This window comes from Nomascus leucogenys, chromosome 15, assembly GCF_006542625.1.
Source record: "Nomascus leucogenys isolate Asia chromosome 15, Asia_NLE_v1, whole genome shotgun sequence".
In the NCBI taxonomy this organism is placed as follows: Eukaryota; Metazoa; Chordata; class Mammalia; order Primates; family Hylobatidae; genus Nomascus; species Nomascus leucogenys.
The window spans coordinates 108,074,540-108,091,172 of record NC_044395.1 but is presented as its reverse complement, the minus strand read 5'-3'; the positions used below and the strand labels follow the sequence as shown (position 1 = coordinate 108,091,172).

At 46.7% G+C, this 16,633-nt stretch overlaps 1 pseudogene; it reads right to left on the bottom strand.

The window, feature by feature from the left end:
- The window catches only part of LOC101176411, a 119,726-nt pseudogene extending 112,697 nt beyond the window's left edge, over positions 1-7,029 (bottom strand).
- Between the last annotated feature and the right edge of the window lie 9,604 nt (positions 7,030-16,633).

Sequence of the window (16,633 nt, the reverse complement as noted above, 5' to 3'; positions counted from 1 at the left end):
ATAGGGTTTCGCCATGTTGGTCAGACTGGTCTTAAACTCCCGACCTCAGGTGATCTGCCCACCTCTGCCTCCCAAAATGCTGAGATAACAGATGTGAGCCACTGTGCCTGGCCGCCTGAGACATTTTGGGCAACAGCTGTGACAGAAGAAATGTGTATCCCTTCCAGACAGGGGATTTAAGAAGTGGCTTATGGCTGATTGTGTTTTCTTTGCTCTGTTCCTGGAACTGTGGGAGAATCTTCTGGGATAATGGTCTGTTTGAGTCTCTGAATGACTATGACCACCAGAGCCCCCTTGTTGACCCGTGATGGATGTGAAATCAATTGAGAAGTCAAGGCCAGGAGCAGTGGCTCACGCCTGTAATCCCAGCACTTTGGGAGGCTGAGGCAGGCAGATCATGAGGTCAGGAGATCGAGACCATCCTAACATGGTGAAACCCCGTCTTTACTAAAAATACAAAAAATTAGCCGGGCGTGGTGGCAGGCACCTGTAGTCCCAACTACTCGGGAGGCTGAGGCAGGAGAATCGCTTGAACCCAGGAGGTGGAGGTTGCAGTGAGCTGAGATTGCACCACTGCACTCCAGCCTGGGCGACAGAGCAAGACTCCATCCACCGCGCCGCCCCCGCAAAAAAAAAAAAAAAAACGGAAAAGAAAAGAAGTCAACTTTGCTGTTGAAGCCACTGAGGTTTGGGGGCTTGTTTGTTACACAGCATTACCTGTCCTGACCAATGCATGACTCATTTCATCCTTGGCACAGCCCCTGAGAGAAGGGGCTTTATCCTCATTTCACAAATGAAGAGTCAAGTCTCAGAGAGATGAGCAGCATGAGCAAGCTCACACGGCGAGGGGTGGAGCTTGGATTTGAATCCAGGTCTGTCTAACCTCAAAGACTGAAGTGGGGATGAAAATAAGTTGTCATTGTTGTTTGCCTGTCACCCAGATGATGTAACCCTTGTCTAGGCTCTGCCTACAGGGGCTTTGTGACATATCTCTGCACTGATCACCCAGGTGATGGAACTCTTATCTAGGCTCTTCTATCCTTGGGTTGTAACCTTGCAGGATCTTGAACTCATATCCTTTCAGGGATCATAGAAGTGAGCACATCAAAGCTGCCATGATAAGGTTGTGGAAAAGTGGGCAATATTGCCACATGCAAAATATCTGGGCTATATTTTGGTCTGAGATAACCATTTGAGATTCCTGTTAAGACAGGGAATATGGAGACCAACTCCCATAGGGATGTTGTATAAGACTCCAAGCCCTAAGTCAGTGATCTCAACCCTGTGGATCAGCACTCTCCATGTAATGGGGCATCTTGACCCATTTTGTGCTGCTATAACAATACTATAGACTAGGGAATCTATAAAGAAATTTATTTCTTAGAGTTCTGGAGGCCAGGAAGTCCAAGGATGAGGGGTCTGCATCTGGTGAGGGCTGCCTTGCTGTGTCATCTCATGGATGAAGGCAGAAGAGCAAGAGTTTGAGAAAGAGCAAAAGGGGCTGAACTTGCTTTTAATACAAGCCCACTCTCAAGATAACGAACCCACCCCCAAGATAACTAACCTACCCCCAAGATAACTAACCTACTCCTGAGATGACATTAATCCATGCATGGGGCAGAATCTCATAACCTAATCACCCTTATTAGGCCCTGCCTCTCAACACTGTCACATAGAGGATTAAGTTTCCAACACGTGAGCTCTGGGGGACACATGCAGACCATAGCATGGGGGACTGATGAGTATGTGGGAGGGACCAGTCATGAATATGTTGGCTGAGGGTTGTGTTTGAGAGCTGAAGCTATGGTCCATCATGGCAGGGCACACATAGACCTTTGATTGCTCTGAGGAATGAATATTGAACAGGGTAACTCATGGCAGAAGGTGGAATATTTAAAAGGCAGAACTGCCTGGGTCAACTAAGAGTGAACAAACAGCCTGTAGCCTGTGGCTGGCTCCTCTTCTCTTCCCGTCCCCACCCTTCACTTCTTTCTTTCCCTCTCTCCCTCCCTCTCCCCTCTCCCCCGTCCCTCCCTCTCCCTCCCTCCCCCCTCCCTCCCTCTCTCCCTCCCTCCCCCGTCCCTCCTCTCTCCCTCTCCCCCATCCCTCCCTCTCTCCCTCTCCCCCGTTCCCTTCCCTCTCCCCCGTCCCTCCCTCTCCCCCTCCTCCCTCTCTCCCCTCTCCCCCGTCCCTCCCTCTCTCCCTCTCCCCCGTCCCCTCCCTCCTCTCCCTCTCTCCCTCTCCCCCGTCCCTCCTCCTCCCTCTCTCCCTCTCCCCCTCCCTCCCTCCTCCTCTCCCCCGTCCCTCCCCTCTCTCCTCTCCCCTCTCCCCCCGTCCCTCCCTCCCTCCCTCTCCCCCGTCCCTCCCTCCCTCCCTCTCCCCCGTCCCTCCCTCTCTCCCTCCTCTCTCCCTCCCTCTCCCCCGTCCCTCCCTCTCTCCCTCCCTCCCCTCTCTCCCTCCCCCTCTCCCTCCCCCCCGTCCCTCCCCCTCTCCCTCTCCCCCTCTCCCCCGTCCCCTCCCTCCCCTCTCTCCCTCTCTCCCTCTCCCCCGTCCCTCCCTCTCTCCCTCTCCCCCGTCCCTCCCTCTCTCCCCTCTCTCCCCCGTCCCTCCCTCCCTCCCTCCCCTCCCCGTCCCTCCCTCCCTCCCCTCCCTCTCCCCCGTCCCTCCCTCCCTCCCTCTCCCCCTCCCTCCCCCTCCCTCCCTCTCCCCCGTCCCTCCCTCCTCTCCCTCTCCCCCGTCCCTCCCTCTCTCCCTCTCCCCCGTCCCTCCCTCTCTCCCTCTCTCCCTCTCCCCCGTCCCTCCCTCCCTCTCTCCCTCTCCCCCGTCCCTCCCTCCCTCTCTCTCCCCCCGTCCCCTCCCTCTCTCTCTCCCTCTCCCCCGTCCCCTCCTCCCTCCCTCTCCCCCGTCCCTCCCTCTCTCCCTCCCTCTCTCCCTCCCTCTCTCCCTCCCTCTCCCCCGTCCCTCCCTCTCTCTCCTCTCCCCCCGTCCCTCCCTCTCTCCCTCCCTCCCTCTCTCCCTCCCCCTCTCCCTCCCCCCCGTCCCCTCCCTCTCCCCCGTCCCTCCCTCTCTCCCTCCTCTCCCTCTCCCCCGTCCCTCCCTCTCTCCCTCTCTCCCTCTCCCCCGTCCTCCCTCTCTCCCTCTCCCCCGTCCCTCCCTCTCTCCCTCTCCCCCGTCCCTCCCTCCCTCCCTCTCCCCCGTCCCTCCCTCCCTCCCTCCCCCGTCCCTCCCTCCCTCCCTCCCTCTCCCCCCTCCCTCCCTCCCTCCCCTCCCCCCTCTCCCCCTCCCTCCCTCCCTCCCTCCCCCCTCCCCCCCTCCCTCCCTCCCTCCCTCTCCCCCCCTCCTCCCTCCCTCTCCCCCGTCTCCCTCCCTCCTCTCCCCCGTCCCTCCCTCCCTCCCTCTCCCCGTCCCTCCTCCCTCCCTCTCCCCCGTCCCTCCCTCCCTCCCTCCCTCCCTCTCCCCCGTCCCTCCCTCCCCCCCTCCCTCTCCCCCTCCCTCCCTCCCCCTCCCTCCCCCCTCCCCTCCCCTCCCCCTCTCCCCCGTCCCTCCCTCCCTCCCCCTCTCCCCCGTCCCCCCTCCTCCCTCCCTCTCCCCTCTCCCCCGTCCCTCCTCCTCCCTCCCTCTCCCCCTCTCCCCCCCTCCCCCCTCTCCCCCGTCCCTCCCTCTCCCCTCTCCCCGTCCCTCCCTCCCTCCCCCTCTCCCCCGTCCCTCCCTCCCTCCCTCTCCCCTCCCTCCCTCCCTCCCTCTCCCCTCTCCCCCGTCCCTCCCTCCCTCCCTCTCCCCTCTCCCCCGTCCCTCCCTCCCTCCCTCCCTCTCCCCCGTCCCTCCCTCCCTCCCTCCCTCTCCCCCTCTCCCCCGTCCCTCCCTCCCTCTCCCCCTCTCCCCCGTCCCTCCCTCCCTCTCCCCCTCTCCCCCGTCCCTCCCTCCCTCTCCCCCTCTCCCCCGTCCCTCCCTCCCTCTCCCCCTCTCCCCCGTCCCTCCCTCCCTCTCCCCCTCTCCCCCGTCCCTCCCTCCCTCTCCCCCTCTCCCCCGTCCCTCCCTCCCTCTCCCCCTCTCCCCCGTCCCTCTCTCTCCCCGTCCCTCTCCTCCCTGCTTCCTTGGTGCTTCTCTTTCCCTCCTTCTCTCATTTCCTTTTATCTTTCCCTCCCTCCATCCCTTCTCTCCTTTGTCCCCTTCCTTCCTTTCTTTGACTGATGTGTTCTCAGCCCAAGCACCCTGAGGGGTACTAAGTGGTACCAAAATTGACTCAAGAAGAAATACAAAACCTAAGAAGTACTATAACATGAAGAACATAAAATCTCCAGTAAAATGAAATCTTTCTTTCACAAAGGAAGGACTAGGCCCAGATGGTTGTATGAGCAAATTTTACAGACTTTCAAAGAATGGATCATTCTAATTATGTCCCAAACAACTGTAGCTAGGAATATTAATGCTTGGTTTTTCAAGAGCCTCATTTCCTAAAATCTGTAAGTTCACAGATAGCTTGACATGTGTTGGAAACCAATCCTCAAATGTTGTGCAGTTCCTTGGAGTTTTAGCATTAAAAAAGAAAGGTCTTGCCTGCATTAACTTTGAATTTTGTAAGTTACCAGTTAATAGAGATACTGTATGCATTTATATACTCTGATTTTATAGGAATGGAGGCATATCAGACATGGCTCTGCACCCAGGTTTTTTACTTTGTTTTTGAGCATCCTTTAAAAAATTTTTTTAAATAGCTGCATAGTATTCTATCAATCATATGAATAACTATAATAAACAGTAAAGTGATAATCATTGTTAATGATAAACATTAAGGTAATTTCTAGACTTGTGTTAATTAAAAAGGTGGTATAATACTTTCTCCCATTCATACATAATTCCAGGCATCATGAGTAGTCTAGGGTAAATTTCTGGAAATGAAATTGCTGAATCAGAGAGTATTTCCATTTATAATTTTGGTATATATTGTTTAATCACAATTGATAAAGTTTGTACGAATTTATAATCCCAGTAACAAGATGTGAGTACCACTTCGAACTCCACAACTCCACGGCAGTGCTTGAAGTCATGATGCATATTGCCAGCCTCCCTTCAAGTAAAGTTCTATTAACTCTACAAAAATTTTATAAATGGCAGACGTTACATTTCCAGATAGCTTTGTGGTAACCAAAAAAGAATTGATTTATTAGCAATTTTTATATCACATTGAGACAAAGTATTATTTGTGATAAATATCATTATTGTTATGTATTTAAAACGTGTATTAAGAAATCATACTTTAGATGGGCCCAAGCTGGCCGATTAGAAGCGGCTGTGGCCTGTGGCTCTCACGGAGAGCAATGAAAACTGCGAGTGAATTCTGCACCTTCAATTGAGGTATCCAGGTTCTTGTATTGGGACTCACCAGGCAGAGAGCTCGACCCACAGTCAGTCAGGAAAAGCAAGTGGGGCAGTGGCCCACCCAGGTGTGGCACGGACCTAGCTGAGCCCCCCACTCGCAGCCAAGGGAGGCAGTGAGTGATTGTGCGACTCTGCCCGGGAAACCATGTTTCTCCCATGGATCTTTGCAACCTGCACATCAGGAGGTCTCCTCATGAGCTCAGCCACCACAGCCTTGGATCTGAAGCACAGAGCTGTGTGGAGTCCCGGCGGAGTGCTCGCTGGCTCACTGGGACATGCGTGGAAACCCAGGAGTTTTGCATACTCTGCCCTGAGAATTCCAGCAACATGGGAGATACATCCATGCATTCCCCTAGGAAGGGGGCTGAATCCAGGGAGCCAAGTGATTGATATCATTCTGAGGCCCCACTCCCACAGCACCTCACAAGACCCATTGGCTTGGAATTCCAGCTGGCCAGCAGCAGCAGGCTGGAGACAGCCAGAGGTGGACCAAGTTCCCAGGGGGAGGGGCAGCCACTCTGTGGTTTGAGTTGGCCACTCTAGCCTGCTGGCACCAGGGACCAGGAGGAGTCCCCCATAACACAGCACAGCTGCTGTGACTGATCGTGGCCAGGCTGCTGCTTTAAGTGAGACTGAAATCCATCCCTCCTCACTGGACAAGGGCCTCCCCATCGGAATTTTAGCAACTCCAGCCAGAGTTCTATGGACAGAACTCTGATTTCTCCCTGGGATGAAGTCCCCAGGGAGAGGGGTAGCTGCTGTCTCCCCAGTTCAGTCGACTGAGCCTTTCCAGCCTGCTGGCTCTGGAGACTCCTGGGGGTCACCACAGCACACCTGCTCTGCCAAAGGGCAGCCAGACTGCTTCTTTAAGCAGTCCCTGACCCTGTTCCTCCTGACTGGGCAAGACCTCCCAACGGGTCTCCAGACACCTCCTACGGTAGCATTCCAGCTGGCATCAAGTCAGTACCCCCTTGGACTGGGGCTCCCAGAGGAAGGATCAGGCTGCCATCTTTGCTGTTTCACAGCCTTCACTGGTGATACCTCCAGGTGCAGGAGAGACTGAGGTGACTAGGGTCCAGAGTGGACCCCTAGAAAACCACAGCAGCCCCAGGAAAGAGTGGTCTGACTGTTCAAACAGCAACAACAACAACATCAACAAAAAAGACCCCACAAAAACCCCATTCAAAGGTCAGCAACGTCAAAGATCAAAGGTAGATAAGCCCACAAAGATGAGAAAGCATCAACACAAAAACGCTGAAGACTCAAAAAGGCAGAATGCCTCTTCTCTAAATGACAACAACACCTCCCCAGCAAGGGCACAGAACTGACCCGAGGCTGAGATGGCTGAATTGACAAAAGTAGGCTTTGGGAGGTGGGGGGTAATAAACTTCTCTGAGCTAAAGGAGCAGTTCTAACCTAATGCAAGAAGCTAAAAATCATAAAAGAACACAGTAGCTGATAACCAGAATATTCAGTTTAGAGAGGAACATAACTGACCTGATGGAGCTGAAAAACACAAGAACTTCACAATGCAACCACAATTATCACTAGCAGAATAGGCCAAGTGTAGGAAAGAATCTCAGAGCTTCAAAACTATCTGTCTGATATCTATCTGTCTGATATAAGACAGGAAGAATAGAGAAAAAGGATCAAAAAAGAATGAACAACAAAACCTTCAAGAAATAAGTTCAGTCTTTTTACATAATTGCATAAGACTGATAAGGGTACCTTGACCCACCACAATCAAGATGGCTTCATCCCTGGGATACAAGGTTGGTTCAACACAGGCAAATCTATAAATGTAGTTCATCACATAAACAGAACTAAACACAAAAACAACACAATTATCTCAATAGATAAAAGGCCTTCAATAAAATTCAACATCCCTTCATGTTAAAAACTCTCCATAAACCAGCTATTGAAGGATCACACCTCAAAATAATGAGTCATATATGACAAACCCACAGCCGATATCATACTCAATGACAAAAGCTGGAAGCATTCCCCTTGAAAACTGGCACAAGACGAGGGCAACCTCTCGCACCAGTCATATTCAACATAGTACTGGAATTTCTGGCCAGGGCAATCAGGCAGGAGAAAGAAATAAAGGTATATAAATAGGAAGAGAGGAAGTCAAATTATCTTTGTTTGCAGATGACATGATCCTGTATCTAGAAAACCCCATCATCTCAGCCCAAAAGCTGCTTAAGCTGATAAACCACATCAACAGAATCTCAGGATACAAAATCAGTGTGCAAAAATTGCTAGTATTTCTATACACCAACAACAGGCAAGTAGAGAGCCAAATCGTGAATGAACTTCATTCACAATTGCTACAAAGAGAATAAAATACATAGGAATACAGCTAACAAGAGAAGTGAAGAACCTTTTCAAGGAGGACTACAAACCACTGCTCAGAAAAATCAGGACACAAACAAATGGAGAAGCATTCCATGCTCATGGATAGGGAAGAATTAATTCGTGAAAATGGCCATACTGCCCAAAGTAATTTATAAAAGAATTCAATGCTATTCCCATTAAACTACCAATGACATTTTTCACAGAATTAGAAGAAACTATTTTAAAATTATCATGAACCAAAAAATAGCCCAAATAGCCAAGACAATTCTAAGCAGAAAGAACAAAGCTGGAGGCATCACACTACCCAACAAGGCTACAGTAACCAAAACAGCATGGTACTGGTACAAAAACAGACCAATGAAACAGAATAGAGAACTCTGAAATAAGACCATACACATACAACCATCTGATCTTTTACAAACCTGACACAAGCAATGGGGAAAGGATTCCTTATTTAATAAATCATGTTGGGAAAACTGGCTAGCCATATGCAGAAACTGAAACTGGACATCTTCCTTATACCTTATACAAATAAATAAGATAGAATAAAGACTTAAACATATGACCTAAAACCATAAAAACCCTAGAAGACCTAGGCAATACCGTTCAGGACATAGGCATGGGCAAAGACTTTATGACTAAAACACCAAAAGCAATGGCAACAAAAGCCCAAATTGACAAATGGGATCTAATTAAACTAAAGAGCTTCTGCACAGCAAAATAAACTATCATCAGAGTGAACAGACAGCCTACAGATTGGGAGAAAATTTTTGCAATCTGGCTGACAAAGGGCTAATACTCAGAATCTACAAAGAATTTAAATTTACAAGAAAAAAACAACCCCATCAAAACGTGGGCAAAGGAAATGAACAGACACTTCTGAAAAGAAGACATTTATGTGGCCAACAAACGTATGAAAAAAAGCTCATCATCACTGGTCATTAGATGAATGCAAATCAAAACCACAATGAGATACCATCTCATGCCAGTTAGAATGACGATTATTAAAAAGTCAGGAAACAACAGATGCTGACGAGGCTGTGGAGAAATAGGAATGCTTTTATACTGTTGGTAGGAGTGTAAATTAGTTCAGTCATTGTGGAAGACAGTGTGACAATTCCTCAAGGATCTAGAACCAGAAATACCATTTGACCCGGCAATCCCATTATGGGGTATATACGCAAAGCATTATAAATTATTATACTATAAAGACACATGCACTCTATGTTTATTTCAGCACTGTTCACAAGAGCAAAGACTTGGAACCAACCCAAATGCCCATTAATGATAAACTGGATAAAGAAAATGTGTTACATATACACCATGGAATACTATGCATTTATGTCCTTTCCAGGGACATGGATGAAGATGGAAACCATCATTCTCAGCAAACTCACACAAGAAAAGAAAACCAGGCCAGGAGCAGTGGCTCAGGCCTGTAGTCTCAGAACTTTGGGAGGCTGAGGTGGGGAGTTTGAAACCAGCCTGACCAACGTGGAGAAACCCCATCTCTACTAAAAATACAATTAGCCAGGTTTATTGGCACATACCTGTAATCCTAGCTACTTGGGAGGCTGAGGCAGGAGAATCTCTTGAACCCAGGAGGCAGAGCTTGTGGTGAGCCGAGATCATGCCATTGCACTCCAACCTGGGCAACAAGAGTGAAACTCTGTCTCAAAAAAAAAAGAAAAAAAAAAACAAACAAACACTGCGTGTTCTCACTCATAAGTGGGAGTTGAACAGTGAGGACACATGGACACAGGGAGGGGAACATCACACACTGGGGCCTGTCATGGGGTGGGAGGCTAGGGGAGGAATAGCGTTAGGAGAAATACCTATGTAGATGACGGTTTGATGGGTGCAGCAAACCACCATGGCACGTGTATAACTATGTAACAAACCTCCATGCTCTGCCCATGTATCACAGAACTTGAAGTACAACAAAGAAAACTTTACATAAATGCATAAAGTCTAGAACAGCTAATATATTATAATGAAATGTCAACTATAACCCCAGCTCAAAGAGGACACCATAAAATTATGAAGAGCTCTCCAAAAATCTCTAAATTTATGTCCTCATAAGATTACATTTCTGTTTCTTCTTGAATAATTTCCTCACTTTAGCTATGATTTAGTGATAGTAAGATGGTGATTATGAGGAGAAAATTCTCCTAACACTGCATTGAGAAAATTCTGCCTCATTTCACCACACACCTGAGTCTTAAGCAGTCACTTCTAATGCAGCTGAATAATAGATCCTCACCCAGCTGAGTCTATGAATTGAATCCACGTATGTGAGATAAGGCCCTCAAGGAGAGATAATAAGCTGGGAATGCCATCAGCTCATCTTTCTTCAGGCCTATATTTGTCATTGTCACTTGTAGAAGCAGGACAGCCCTGGCATTGGGATTGGTAGAAACATAGTATCAAAGGGAAAACTGAACTTCCCTCATTTTTGGAAAACAGCAGATTGGAAACAGATGGGCTCCAACGTTTTCCATGTGTGAGGTCATTGCCCCAGGTAGCCTTGCTCAGGACATTTCTTATCAGCAAAACAAGTCAAACGATATTTCTACCTTCCAAGAGAATAGAACATAATGTCAGATTTTCTCATGGATTCCCACAAGTTCAAGAAACTTTCATGGCCTTATTTAACTGCTTAAGCATTTCAACTAAAAAATTATTTGTCTTTCAAATACACAGGAATCTGTTTGGAAAAATTTTAACCAGAAAAAGTTGGAATTCTAAAGTAAAAAGTGCATAAGGCCATAAAACTTTTTACAGCTTTTAGTTTAGATGTCAACTGGGGAAAAAAACATTCTCTGAAGTTTGCTTTTATACCATTAAAGACTTATTTTTTATTACCAGCAATACAGGGTGACTTATTCAGGTTGAATCTCGAAGGTAAACTTTAACTTAATTTTAAGTTTTGGCCAATTCTTAAGCATTTCTCAGTCGCCTTCCATGATTTCATCTCAGAAACCAAAATCTCAATTTCATTTAGACCTTTGAAATATTAAAACAGAAGGTTAAATGCTTCAAAATAATATTCATGTAAAGACTTACATATGTGGACCAGGAATCTCCTTGTATTACAAAGTTTATGAGAACATAACAAATGTTGATACACGCATTTAATTCTGAAACAAAAACTTACAACAAATAAAACAAATCAAGAAAATTTTGTAGGTTACACATTTTATGTCTAAAAACACAGGTATTAAATAAACACTGAAGGATGGATAAAAGAAATCACAAGAGAAAATAGAAAATATCTAGAGACAGATTAAAAATATGAAATACCAAAAGTCAGGAGATACATCAAGAACAGTACCATAAGGGAAAAATTTATAGCTATAAATGATTATAAAAAGATACCAAATCAACAACTTTACTCCTAAGTAACTAAAAACAGAGGGAAAAAGAGGGACTGTTGAAGAGGGACAACTAAAGGCTAGCAAAATTTAAAAAATGATAAAGATAGCAGTGGAAATAAGTGAAATAGAGAATAGAAAAACAGTATCAAAAATCAACAAAACCGAGTTTGTTCTCTGAAAAAGATCAAAACTGAGAACATTTTATCTAGATTGAGTATTCCCTTTTTTCTTAGTCAAATTACTAAACTCAAAAATAAAATGGGTGCATTACTAACAAATTTTTGGAGTAAAAAAGGATGTAGGAGAGTACCATAAGGAACTATACACTAAAAAATTGAATAACCTAAATAAAATGAACAAATTCCTAGAAACAAAAAACCTACTAAGACTGAATCAGAAAAGTTGAATAAACCTATTCAGCAAGGAGATTCAGCAGGAAGATGGCATCAGTAATCAGAAACCCAGCAACAAAGAAAAGCCTGGACCAGATGGCTTCACTGTTGAATTCTACCCAATGTTTAAAGCAGAATTAACACCACTTTTTCTCAAACTTTTTCAAAACGTTGAAGAGGAGGTAATGTTTTCTAACTTATTCTACGAGGCCAGTATTACCCTGACACCAAGCCAGACAAAGGCACCATAAAACTACAAACAAACATCCCTTGCAAATGCTGATGCAAAAATCCTCAACAAAATACCAGCAACTCAAACTTAGCAGTACATTAAAAGGATTATACACTATGAATGAGTCTGACTCCTGAAATAAAAGTATGTTCCATCACATGAAAATCAGCGTAATATCACATTAACATAAAGAAGGAGAAAACCCTCATGTGATCATCTTAATCAAAGAAGAAAAAGCATTTGTCAAAATTTAACCCACATTCATGATAAAATGTACTTAATAAACTATAAAAAGAAAGAAAACACCTTAACATAATGTTATACAAAAAAAAAAAAAAAAAAAAAACTACACAGCTAACATGGTGAAAGACTGAAAGCTTTTACCCTCAGCGCAAAAACAAGGATGCCTGCTTTTACTACTTCTATTTAATATAGTACTGAAGGTTCTAGTTAGTTAATAAGGTGAGTAAAAGAATAAAAGATATTTCAATTTTTTAAAAACTAAAATTATCTGTAGATAACCTTATATATTAAAAATCTTTTAGTTTCTGTGAAACTGTCAGATGCAATGAATAAAATTCAGCAAAGCTGCAGGATACAAAATCAATACACAAAAATCAGTTGTATTTCTACAATAATAATAAACTATCTGAAGAAAATCAAGACAACAGTATCATGTATGATAGCATCAAAAGAATAAAATACTTAGAAACCCACTTAACCAAGGAAATGAAAAACCTGTACAGCAAAACTTATAAACATGGCAGAAAAGTATTAAAGATGACACAAATAAATGAAAAGACATCATGTGTTTATGGACTGGAAAACAAAATCTTGTCAAGGTGCCATTGTTATCTATAGTCATCTACAGATTCAACAAAATCACTATAAAAATTACAATATTTGCAAAAATAGAAAAACCTATTCTAAAATTCAGATGAAATCTCAAAAAACCCCAAGTAGCCAAATTAATCTTAAAAACTAACAAAGTTAGAGGACTAACACTTCCTGGTTTCAAACTTACTGCAGTGCTTCAGTACCCAAAACAATGCTGTACCAGCATAGAGACAGACATAAAGACCAATGCAATAGAAATAAAGAACCAAAAAATAGGGTCATGATTTTTAACAAGGGAGTCAAAGTATTCAATGGGGAAAGGACAGTATTTTTTTAAATGGTGTTAAAAATGGATATTTACATCTATATATCTATCTATATTCCACATTAGCTTTTTGTCTGTCATGTATGTTGCAGAACTAAGTCCCCAGTTGACTTTGAGACATTTTTCTCTCATACAAAGTTTTAATTTTTATGGAGTCAAATACATCAGTCTTCTGTTCAGTGACTTCTTCATGGGTATGGTGTTTCAGTTTAGGATAAAGAAGTTGTAGATATGGATAAATTAGATAAATTCGATGGTTGGACAACACTGAATATACTGGATGCCACGGAACTGTACATTTAATCATCGTTAAAATGGTAAGTTTTATGTTATATATATTTTACCACCAAAAAAGGGCCAGGCTTAGATGTTTATATGTTAGGGGTTTGGAGTACCTCTAACATTTGTTCCCCTCCAGGGGAATAATTTATAAACACCCACACAAGAATAGTAGATACTGACGTTCACAAATCTTACAAGTCCCACAGCAGGGGCAGTCTGGGAAAGCAGAGGTGGAAAAAGTCACATAAATTTGAGGTCATTGTGAGACCTGCCATCTCCCACTCTGGAATCAGATGGAGGAAGGCATGCATGCAGGCTGAGCTGGAGAGATGAGCTGGGGTGGGCAGAACAGTCCTCCCATGAGCCTAGACCTTAAGTGCTCCCACATGCTCCCAGGCATGTATCAAACCAAGAAAGCAGCTAGGAGGGTAACACAGCTACCTGTATACAGGGAGCTATGAAATATCTGAGCTGCTCAAGTGATGCACAAGGAGACAGAAGCAGTATGACCTTTACACAGTGACCTGGCTCAAATAATTTCAGGCTCTCATTAACCATGCAAGCTCCTCTTTCTGAGGTAGGTAAACTTGAGGGGGTAAAGTGGGAGTTGGGGATAATGGAAAAGAAAGCCTGGTAATATTTCTTCTAACTCTTTTATAAATAAAAAGTAAAACATAAATGCCCTTTCTCAGGGCCCAAATGTTAGGTGAAAAAAATGTTTGTCATCTCAGTCATGTGATGTGGACTTTAGCAGAGCAGTACATACATGGTCATTTATCCTTTCCCTCTGTATGTTGTGTGCTTTTTCAGTTTATAATGTACCTGACCCACTTGTCTCATCATACTAGCTGCAGACAAGGCCACTGAGTATCACAGCAGGTGGCCAGCATGTCTGTGAAGGGCAGAAACTGGGGCAGCCAAACAGCTGGCAGAGGCCAGCTAGGAAGTACCCAATCCCACTCCATAGAGGACTCCACACTTAAAAGACAAGATCAGCAAGTGTCAGGCTGCCTCACTAGTTATCCTCCCCAAATAAAAAAATAAAAGTAACCCCTCCAGGGAACGTGTGTGTGTACACACAAAAGTACATGCACACAGCTACATGCAAAGGGAAAACGCTGGGAAGGAACCAAATCCACCTCTGAACACCAGTTATTTGTGGGGAAGGGGCAGGTGAAGCCAACTGTCAGCATACTCACCTTTTCAACTGATGAGCTTTCACCAATTTTGGCAATTTCTCATAAAAAGTCAATTTCCACTCATTGGGTGATCACCCAGTTCCTGCAAAACTGAGCCACCAACAACCACCTGCACCACTTCCCATGAGGCCAAATAATGGCTTCCCTCAAAGCTCAGCCCTCCCACCCACCTGCCAGTCATGTCCCATGCAGGGGCTACTAGGTACAGGGGTCCAGGACAAACCCAACTCACAGATGGTTGGTGAAACCAGCATGTATCCAAGGGCCTTTCCCCCAACCTGGGCCGTGTGCCGACTGCATCGATATGCCTGTGCCTGCTCCCCTAGGACAGAGACTCCCTTTTCTTCCGTTGGAATGAGGGGTGGGGAGATTTGATCGTGTCCTGTACAGGTTGGATGCTAATCTGCTGTGGTGCTCTTGGAAAAGCTTGCCTGAGTTCGGCGCTTCCTCAGCACGTGGTGTGTGCTGCCTCTTCAACCTGCTGAGGTCCCAGAAGGTAAGTGCTACTGCAACCCCCATTTACTGGTGAGCAGAGGTCAGGTGATCTGCAGCCGGCCAAGCGGCTAAGTGGCCAACAGGCTGGATCTGCATCTCACTTGCAGAGGCCCTTCCTGGCTGCTGGGGCTGCCCTGAGACTCCCTCCTCCTCCTCCCCTCCACAGTTCTCCTGGCTTCTATCCACAGCTGTGCTCCAGGTGGGGAACACCTATGGATGCACCAGGGTGCAACGACTCAGACTCCAGTGTGCAGAAGGGCCCTGGCTCCGTGCTGTTTCCATATCCAAGCCCAAGCTCGTCTAGAGCTTCAGCAAATCCAAGCCTCCCCGAATTCCCTGCAAGACCAAACTGAGTCCTACAACCCCCACTACATTGGTTAGCTGCCAGTCCCAGCCCCTGCTCCCTCCTGGGCCCCTGTCTGTACAGTTCTGAAGTCCTACAAGAATGTTGAGATCGATCCTAAGCTGACTCTCACCCAAAGAGGTAAACAATCAGGAGCCTCCAGCGGTAGAGAACATACCCAGACAGGTTCTGCTGCCTTTAGGCTTGATGTCCTTCCCCTACAACACACCATGCTTGCCAGGCTGGAAGAGGGGCTCTAGAAACTTGGGAAACCTGGGCCTGTAGCTGGCATATGGAAAAGAGGCCTGGAAAAGCACCACTCCTGTCCATGAAGCCCCCAGATGGAACCAGGTAGTTGGGAAATACATGGGCACCAAGCCTGACCCGCCCCTCCCCCACTCAGACCCAGGTGGGAACTGCAGCGGTGCTTGCCCCCTCTGGTACTCTGGCTGTACCATTACAGGAGGGCGGAACATCTAGCCCCACGCGTGAGTAGATACAGTAGGTGTGGGCAGGTTCCAGTGGTTGCTGCAGCTGGACCTTCCTAACCAGGTCTGTGCAAGGCCATCTCAGATGGGTGTACACCTGGCTTGGGCAAGGACATCCCTCAGTGAGTGAGAGCCGAGCCACTGAGGGGGGCTGTCACAGAGGCCCCTTTTCGTGCCCCGAGAACAGGTTGGGGGAGTATGGGGAACCTCTCCCACCTCCCAGCTGCTTCCAGGAGCCGCTTCTTTCGAGATGAGGCACTCTCCTGCCTGCCTGTTCCGATTTGACTGCAGTAGACCATTGCCAACATTCAGAGAACAAAAAGGGGCCTCACCTGTTTTCCCTGACACGTCGGAGGCAGGTGGGTATGCCCAGGGGACCTGGGGTAGAACCTGTACATCTGCCCACCCCCAGACTATGCTGGCTTCATCTTATCTGTGTGATGGGGGTGGGGTGGGAATTACCAAGAGGTCATCACACAGTCCATGGACAAGTTCTACAAGAGCCAGGGAGAAGAGCACTGTCCTGGCATGCTACCCAGCATCCAGCTCACACACCTCTTACTTGAAGCTTCCCTGAAGCAGGCTTTGAAGTCCGGGCTCCCCAAGAAGCCTGGGGAGGAGACTCTGCCACGATGAAAGGCCTATCCCCAAAGGTGTCACCCTCACCAGGCTCATCCTGACAACCTTAGATGATATTTGCCTTGAAGTTTTGGAGTGGAGGACAGGGAGACAGCAGAACGCATTAGCCACCTTTCCAGAGCTCTCCAGACTGGGGCAGGTCAGACCTCCACTCAGTTTTTCTCACTGGTTGCCAGTTAGGGGAAGCAGCATTTGTGAGCACCTGCCTGTCTCCCCAGGTTCTGATCATAAACCCCATCTGTGCCTTTGGAGAGACTGCCCTGAGCACACAGGCCCAGCCGCCA